At 51.2% G+C, this 8053-nt stretch overlaps 1 protein-coding gene across 1 annotated transcript in view; it reads right to left on the bottom strand.

The window, feature by feature from the left end:
* Window positions 1-7771, bottom strand: part of POU2F2 (POU class 2 homeobox 2) — a 54181-nt gene extending 46410 nt beyond the window's left edge. The window contains exon 1 of the mRNA XM_021003768.2: window positions 7719-7771. The gene's annotated coding sequence lies outside the window, so the exon portion shown is untranslated. The remainder of the gene's footprint in view (window positions 1-7718) is intronic.
* Window positions 7772-8053: the final 282 nt, after the last annotated feature.

The following is an 8053-nucleotide window of genomic DNA, read 5'->3' as shown; positions in this document are numbered from 1 at the left end:
AGACAGAGATAACACGAGGTGTGGGGGGGAAACAAGAGAACTCTGAAAAAATAAACCTGGGGATGGGTGGGGAAGAGGTCTCAGAGAGAGAAAGAGAGAGAAACATGTAATGGAGGACATTCTTTGGGGGGAGACTGGGATCGATAGCCTAGGGTCAGGCTGAAGGACTGAGCCCTGCCCCGCCCTTCCCCCCTCTGTTCTGTGTGTGTGTCTGTCTGTCTGTCATCTCTGTATCTCTTTGCCCTACTGTGTGGTTCTCCCTAGGTTGTGACTTTGGGTGTGTGTGTTGTGTGTGTGTGTGTGTCTGTTGTGTGTGTCTGTTTGTTGGCCCTGATGGCTATGTCCTTGGTAGGGGAAGGGAAGGAGGGAGGGCTGCGGCCCCTGGGTCTGTCTGCAGCATGGATGAGGGTGTGCGTAGGCGTGAGCAGGTGTGGGTCGGTGACTGTAGTGTCTCTGGGTACCTGGTTGTATGTGTGTGTGCTCACAAGCTGCAGTGACAGGTGTGACCAGGTGTCTGTCCTTCCATGTCTTCAGTAACCATGCATGTTTTCACGTGGGGTGTGTGTTTCAAAAACCATGTGTGTATTTCTATGTATGTCTCTCAATGACTGTATGTGTATGTGAGTGGGGAGGCAGTTTAGTGTGTATCTCAGGCGCCATGTATGTCTTTCTGTGGTTCTGGGTGGTTACGACATGTGGGTTCATGTCTGGGTCATGGTGATCATGTGTGTTTCTACATGCACTGTTGTGTGTGTGTCAGTGGCCAGTGTGTGTATCTGAGTGACCATGGGAGTAGAATAGATGTGAAGGTACGCGCGCGCACACACACACACACACACACCCTGAAATCCAGAAGGGGCTCCAAGAGACTGTCCTGGTCCCTGCTCTGGGTGGACTCGTGTCATCCCCTTGCACATCCCCATACACATTCACACATGCAAACACACGTGTGTATAGACACACACACACATGCTCACACACTCACAGACAACCTCAGCACACTCATACACACGCACACCCCCTCCGCCCGGACAAATGCCTGAGCAAATTCACCAAGCGACCTCCATCCGTCCCTCCCAACCCCCCCAGAGCCCCCCGCTCCTCCTCCTCTCCCCCCCACCACAGCAGCACGAGTCCAGTCCAGCCCAGACAAAAGCAATTATTTCCGAGGTGGGTGTGAGACACAGGGAGAGACACAGAGAGACAAGGGGAACGGGTAGGGGGTTAAAGAAAGAGAGAGATACAGGGAGATACAGAGGCAGGCAGAGACAGAAAGAAACAGAGACAGAGAAACATGAAGGGATGCAGAGAAGAGAGGGAGGGACAATGGAACAAGACCAAGAGAGGAAAAGAGGGATAGAAAAAGAGATGGAAAGAGGGGAGAAGGGAGGGGGGAGGGGGGAAAATAGGCCCGCCAAGCTGGAGGACTGGAGAGACAGGACAGGAAAAGAAAGAAGGAGAGGGGAAGAGAGGAGAGAGACCCAGGAGGCAGAGAAAGAAAGGAAGAGAGGGACAGCAAAGGGAGGAGGGGAGGGGACAGGGGAGAGATGGAGGGAGACATGTTCAGAGGAAGGAAGGAATCAAGGGAGAGAGGGAGTAGAGCCTGGCCAGGACCAGAGACAGAGACAGAGAGACAGAAAGAGCTCGTGCCCAAAGAGGCCAAGACCTCCAAGAGGAGGGCTGCTGGAGGGACAGAAGCCAACTGAGACAGGAGGAGGTGGGGAGAGCCTGAAGTGTGGGGGTGCTGCACCTTTCCCCTCAGCTTCTGAGGCAAAGGCCTAAGAGGTCTGAGCCCCTCCCTGGAGACCTGGGGATCCAGGCCTTCTCAGCCAGTGCAAGAAGGTGGCCTGGGGTTGGGGATGGAGAGGGCAATGCAAAGTGGAGGGACCAGTCAGAAACAGAGAGAGGGGGCCACCCAGGGGCTGTGGGGACCCACATGACTGAGGATATGGGCAGACAAGAGATGCTTGTGTTCGATTCATGACTCACTCAAGAGAAATATACTCTCTCTCTCTGTCCCCCTCTCTCTATCTCTTTCTCATTCTCTCTCTCTCTCTGTCTTTGTCTTTCTCTGTCTATCTGTCTGTGTCTGTCTGTCTCTCTTTCTATCTCTCTATCTGTCTGTCTCTCTCTTTTTCTCTCTGCCTTTGTCTGTCTGTCTCTCTCTCTCTCTGTCTCCCCCCTTCTCTCTCTCTCTCTCTCTCTCTCTCTCTCTCTCTCTCTCTCTCTCTCTCTCTCTCTCTCTCTCCCCCACACACACACAACACCCCACACACTCACCCCTGGAAATTGAGGACCCTGCCTAGGACTTGCCTAGACACCGGACTTCAGAGTTAGGGCCTTAGCCAGGGCTGCTCTGCCTGCCCCCCCACCCTCTCTCCTCCTCCTCTGGTTCAAGCCCCCCTCCATAGATCACTCAGCCTTTCCTTCTTGCTGGCTCATCTGTCTTTCTCTCTCTGATTTTCTGCCTCTGATTCCCCTTCTACTTGTCTCTCTCACTGTCTCTAAGCATCTCTCTGGATGTTCCTACCTTTCTGCGTGTCTTTCTGTCTCTTTCTGACACTGAATCTGCTTGTCTCTGTCACTGTCTCTCTGTCTCTCTGACCCTGTCTCCATCTTTCTACTTGTCTCTGTCTTTCTGACACTGTCTCTCTGACTTTGTCTCTCTCTCTTCCTGAATCTGTCTTTATCTCTCACTGTCTCTGTCTCTGATTTTGTTTCTACCTTTCTGTTTTTCTATCTCTTTATTTATCTTTGACTCTTCATCTCTAACTTTCTCTGATTCTGTCCTTTCTTTCTCTTTCTGTAACTCTCTCTAGCTGTCACTGTCTGCTATCTCCCTGATTGACTCTGTCTCATCTCTCTGATCTTGTCTCTTGATAATCTGCTCTCCCTGACTGTCTCTACCTCTCCTCTCTGACTTTGAACCTCATCTCTCTGTCTGCTTCTCTGAGTCTTTCTATCTATCTCTGTCTATCTCTGTTTCTGTCTCTCTCCTATCTGACTCTTCTGCCTACATCTCTCTCTCTCTCTGTCTCTATCTCTCTCTTCTCTCTCCTCTCTGTCTCTTCTGTCTCTCCTCTCTGTCTCTCTCTCTTTCTCTGCCTCTCTGTCCATCTGTCTGTCTGTCTGTCTCTCTCTCACCCTTTCCTTATATCTCTGTTGCTCTGACCTTTTTTCTCTTTCCCATGTCTGTCTCTGCCTTTGCCCCCCCCTTTGTCTTCCATCTTTTCTCTGTCTCTCTTTTCCCTCTCCCTCACTGATCTGTTCTCTCTGACTCTGCCTCTACCTCTCCCATCTCTCCCACCATACCTCTCTCTCATCAACCCTGCCAGGAGCCCCAGGGGCCTCTGGTCATAATGTTGTGAGCTCTTGTCCTCTCCTCCTCAACAATCCCCAGACTCTCCTAGTAGGGGACACACACACACACACACACAGAGTTCCAGACTAGGGGCACAGAGGAGTTTTCTTCTCTTTCTCTGTTCTGTCTTCCCCTCTTTCTCTCTGTCTTTCCTCTTCTTGGTGCTCTGCTAGGCTCTGCATTCTCTACTTCATTTTATCAAGAGATGGGGACACACACACACACACACACACACACACACACACACACACACACACACAGAGCCTGGGATAAGGACTGAGAGCCCAAGAGAGAAAAAAACCATTCAGGTTGAAGAAAAGCTGATGTCAGGGGAGGGGAGGAAAGACTGAGAGCTACATAGGACCTCAGAGCATTTAGTCTGATATCCAGGTTTTGCTGATGAGGAAACTGAGGCTTGCCCAAGGCCAGACAGTGATCTAGATAGCAGGACCAGGATTCAAACCCAGGCCCCTTAACTCCAAGTCCAGCACTTCCCCACTGCACTGTGAAAGAGAGAAGGAAGACAGACAGGAAGACAGAAACATGAGGTGAATTGGGTCAGTGGGAGAGAGTCACATTCAGTTGGGGTCCAGGCCACGAGCTCCAGAGATGGGCGGCTGGAACTGCCAAACAGAGTCAGGGGAAGAGCCCAAGAACCCTTGAGCCTGTACCCTGGGCCTCCCCTTCCACAGATGGGTCTCCTGAGAATATTGTGTCCCCCAGGGGCCCCTGGTATGTTTGGCAGGAAGGAAGCAACATGGTTGTCTGTTCCACTCACTGCTGAAATCTGGCCCTCCACATCTGCATCCCTCCAGCTAGTTTTCCCAGTGCTGGAAGAAGAGGCTGGATCCCTAGAAAGGCCCTGACTGGAAGCCCACTGCATCCTCAGCTATTCTAATGGCCTTCAAGAAGATCCCCCCCCACACCCCCCTCTGCCCACCCACCTCTCATCTGCATCCTTGCCAACACAGATGCAACCTATTGCCTCGGGCACCTGTCTGCCTTTGGCCAACATCTGAAGCTCCCTTCCCACATCTGGAAGGCTTCCCTTCCCACTCCACTCCCCAACATCCCCCTCCAACAGAGCCATAGCCTGAATATGACACACAACTCCCTTGCCATAGGAGGAAGTCAAATTGCACATCCGTATCACCCCCCTCCATGGCTATAAACCAAAGCTCTCATTTCCCCAATTCCTTCCCTAACCTGAATCAAGCCCACTGCCAGCCCTGAGTGTTACAGCTGTGGGCCACACTCCACATCTGTGTTACAGAACCACCACCCTCAGAGCATCTCAATAAACGTGACAGGTGAGGACGGAGAAAGGGGCACGTCTCTGCGTTCTGCTTGTGCTGTCTCCCTTTCACATCTTCAGCAGAATCTGCACTCCCAATCCCAGACCTCAAAGCCCGGCACCATGGCGAGTTCCTCACATCAGGGAAGGCCCCCACCAGCTCTGTGCTCAATCCCCGCTCCGATGTTCCATGATTTGGGAATCAAGCTGGGAGGAACCTTGACCTCGACCCATGTAAGGAACTCTGGTCTCATGCCTAACAAGCTTTGCCCGGTTCTGGAGCTCCTTCTCTTCCTGGCTTAGCCCTGAGTGAATAGCGGCCTTCTCCACAAACAAGACTTACCCTCACAAGGCTAAGATGTGGACCCACTGAGGAGACGTAAAGAGATGGGCCCCAGGTGCCGAGTCCCATAGACCAAAAGTGGGTAGGGATTCTAGAACATAAAACAGAATGTCTGGGGCTGTGAGGGCCTTTAGAACACAGAATGTCAGAGGAGGGAGGGACCTCAGAACAGGGAATGTTAGAGCTGGAGAGAGACCTTATACAGAGAATGTAAGAGCTGAGAGGTCCCTTAGAACAGGAGATGTCAGAGCTGGAAGGGCCCTTAGAACAGGGAATGTCAGAGCTGGGAGGGCCCTTAGAACAGGGATTGTCAGAGCTGGGAGGGCCCTTAGAACAGGGAATGTCAGAGCTGCAAGGGGCATTGGAACAGGGAATGTCAGAGCTGGGAGGGGTCTTAGAACAGGGAATGTCAGGCCTAGGAGAACCTTTACCACATAGAAGGGCAGAACTGGGGGGACTTTAGGAAGGAGAATGTCAGAACCCTTAGAATGTTGGATGTCAGAGCTTGAAGGGCCTGAGAACATAGAACATGCATATCAGAACGGTAATGGAGAAGAGAGACCGTGTGGTCCAGCCCTCTCCTTTTAAATAACCAAGGCCGAGAGAGAGAGAGAGAGAGAGAGAGAGAAGAGAGAAGAGAGAGAGAGAAAGAAAGAAAGAAAGAAAGAAAGAAAGAAAGAAAGAAAGAAAGAAAGAAAGAGAAAGAAAGAAAGACAGAAATTGCACAAACACAATGCAAGTCAAGGCCAGAACTGGGACTAGAACCCAGGGTTCTTTCCTGGGCTCCAAACTGACCCTGGGGTCAACTTGTAGCCTCCCAAAAGAGATGACCATATTATGGACAATACTTCTTTTGGTGAATAAATTCTGGTCTGTTTGTTGCCAAATCAATGACACTGATTAGTTGACATCCACACCACGTACACTGACCCTGAAGGGTGACCTTCGACCTACTACCTCCCCCTACCCCGACTTGAACCCTGTCCTAGTCTCAAAGCATAAGCACGATTTTAATCCTGTCTTTACACTCAGTTTCTTCATGAAAGTTACAACATGGTTCACAAAGTCCTCAGTGGTTTCCAAAGCATTTTACAGATTAGAAAGCCCTCTACTACCGTTTGCAAAGCACCTTGTAATTTACAGAATCCCCTACGGTTCACAAAGCACTTTATGGTATACAAAGCCCTTCCTTAATGGTTTACGGAACATTCTCCACTTGATCAGACCTCTCCACAAAGCCCTCCACAGTTTTACAGAGCACTGTATGGTTTACAAAGCTTTTTTGATTTTATAACTGCAGTCCACAAAGTTCTCTGACATTTACACAGCCCTCCATACTAGTCTGACCACATACAAAGGCCACCAAAGCTTACGGTGTGCTCTACAGTTCACAGAGGCCTTACTGCAGGGCTGCTAGGTGGTGCCATAGTACGTAGAGCACAAGACCTGGAGTCAGGAAGACTCATTCTTCTTAGTTCAAATCTGGCCTCTGACACTTACTAGCTGTGTGACCCTGGGTAAGTCACTTCACCCTGTTTGCCTCAGTTTCCTCATCAGTAAAGTAAGCTGGAGAAGGAAATGGCAAACCACCCCAGTATCTCTGCCCAGAAAACCCCCGATGAGGTCACGGAGAGTCGGACATGACTGAAATGACTCGACAATAACTGTTATTTGGGCCTCACAAGAATCTTGTGAGAGAACCCTAAATTCTCGCCATATTACCCAGGAGGAACCAAAGGGCCAGAGAATACACCCAGGAGGAAAAAGGCAGGCTTTTTCTGGAGCTGAGGCCTAGATTTCCTGACTCCAGAAGACCTACATGGTGAACCCACCATGTTTCCCAACTGGTTCTCCCCAGATATCAGAGCAAATCCCAGTATTACAGTCTCGTGTTAGTGGCAGTGTAGGGCAGTAAAAACAGCACAGGTCTGAGGACCTGGGTTTGAATTCTAATTCTGCTATTAGCTGTCTGAACTTGGACACTTTCAGAGAGTCGCAGAATTTGAGGGAGTTGGGAGGGGCCTCAACAGCTGTCACACCCAACTCATCCGTGAAAGGAACCTCCCCTCTCACACTCCCAGCAAGCGGTCCTCACCCATTCAATGTGGCCTCAGTTTCCCCCTCTGTCAAATGAGGGCATTGGACTAGATGATCTCTAAAGTCCCTTCTCAATAGAAGTCCTAGGCTCCTTCAGTGATCTCAGTGGCAGAAAATCACTGCCTCAAGGAGAGGCCTGCTTTGGTTTTGGCCAACTGAGAATATCAGGGAAAATCTCCTTCTATTTGCCCAAATGATCTGTCTGAGGCTAACCCCCTGCAAACAGAGCCTTTCGGTTACTAAGGACAGCTGTGGTGCCCCACCCCAAGCCTTCCCATTCCAGGCTGAACACCCCCAGGGCCTTTAAGACAGCCCTCGCCATCCTGGGTGCTCATCTCTGGGGGTGCTCCAGTTTGTGAAAATCTTCTCTAAGCTACGCTAAGCTGGTCCTCCACGTGTGGCCTAGCCAGGGCTAGAGGACAGCGGAAGCATGACCTGCCTCATTCTAGATACTTTGGCTAGCTCCTTCCCATGGCTGGCTCATGTGGGACTTGTGGTCCACTGAGGCCCCCCTGCCCTGTGTTTTTCCAGTTCAGTCAGACAGGAGCCCCTGGTGAGCCACATTCTCCTCTCCCCCACCGCCGGACACTGGACATAGCTCAGTCAGACTCAAGAGTCCTTACCTCTTGGGCAGCAGCAGCGGCAGCAGGGGGGCTAGCTCATTCAGTCCACCAACCCAGTCCAGTCGAGAACCTTTAGTTGGGGAAGGGAAGAGAGGGAGAAAGAGAAAGGTCACTTCCAGCCAACAACATCCCTCTGGCGTCTACACCCCCTCCAGAACCCTGCTGGGGGAAAAGGGGAGGCAGCTACGAGGACCCTCGTCGATGTCCTTAAGGACTTCCCAGGCACATAAGTAGATCAGACAAGGGCTCATCTAAGATCCGAAAGGCCTCGAGGTGTACGATGCTAGAGCACAGAATCACAGTCCTGGAAGGGACCCCGGAAACCACCAACTCCA

The sequence above is a fragment of the Phascolarctos cinereus genome, unplaced genomic scaffold (assembly GCF_003287225.1).
Source record: "Phascolarctos cinereus isolate Bilbo 61053 unplaced genomic scaffold, phaCin_HiC Scaffold_726;HRSCAF=1367, whole genome shotgun sequence".
Lineage (NCBI taxonomy): Eukaryota > Metazoa > Chordata > Mammalia > Diprotodontia > Phascolarctidae > Phascolarctos > Phascolarctos cinereus.
This window is presented reverse-complemented; position numbering and strand designations above follow the sequence as displayed.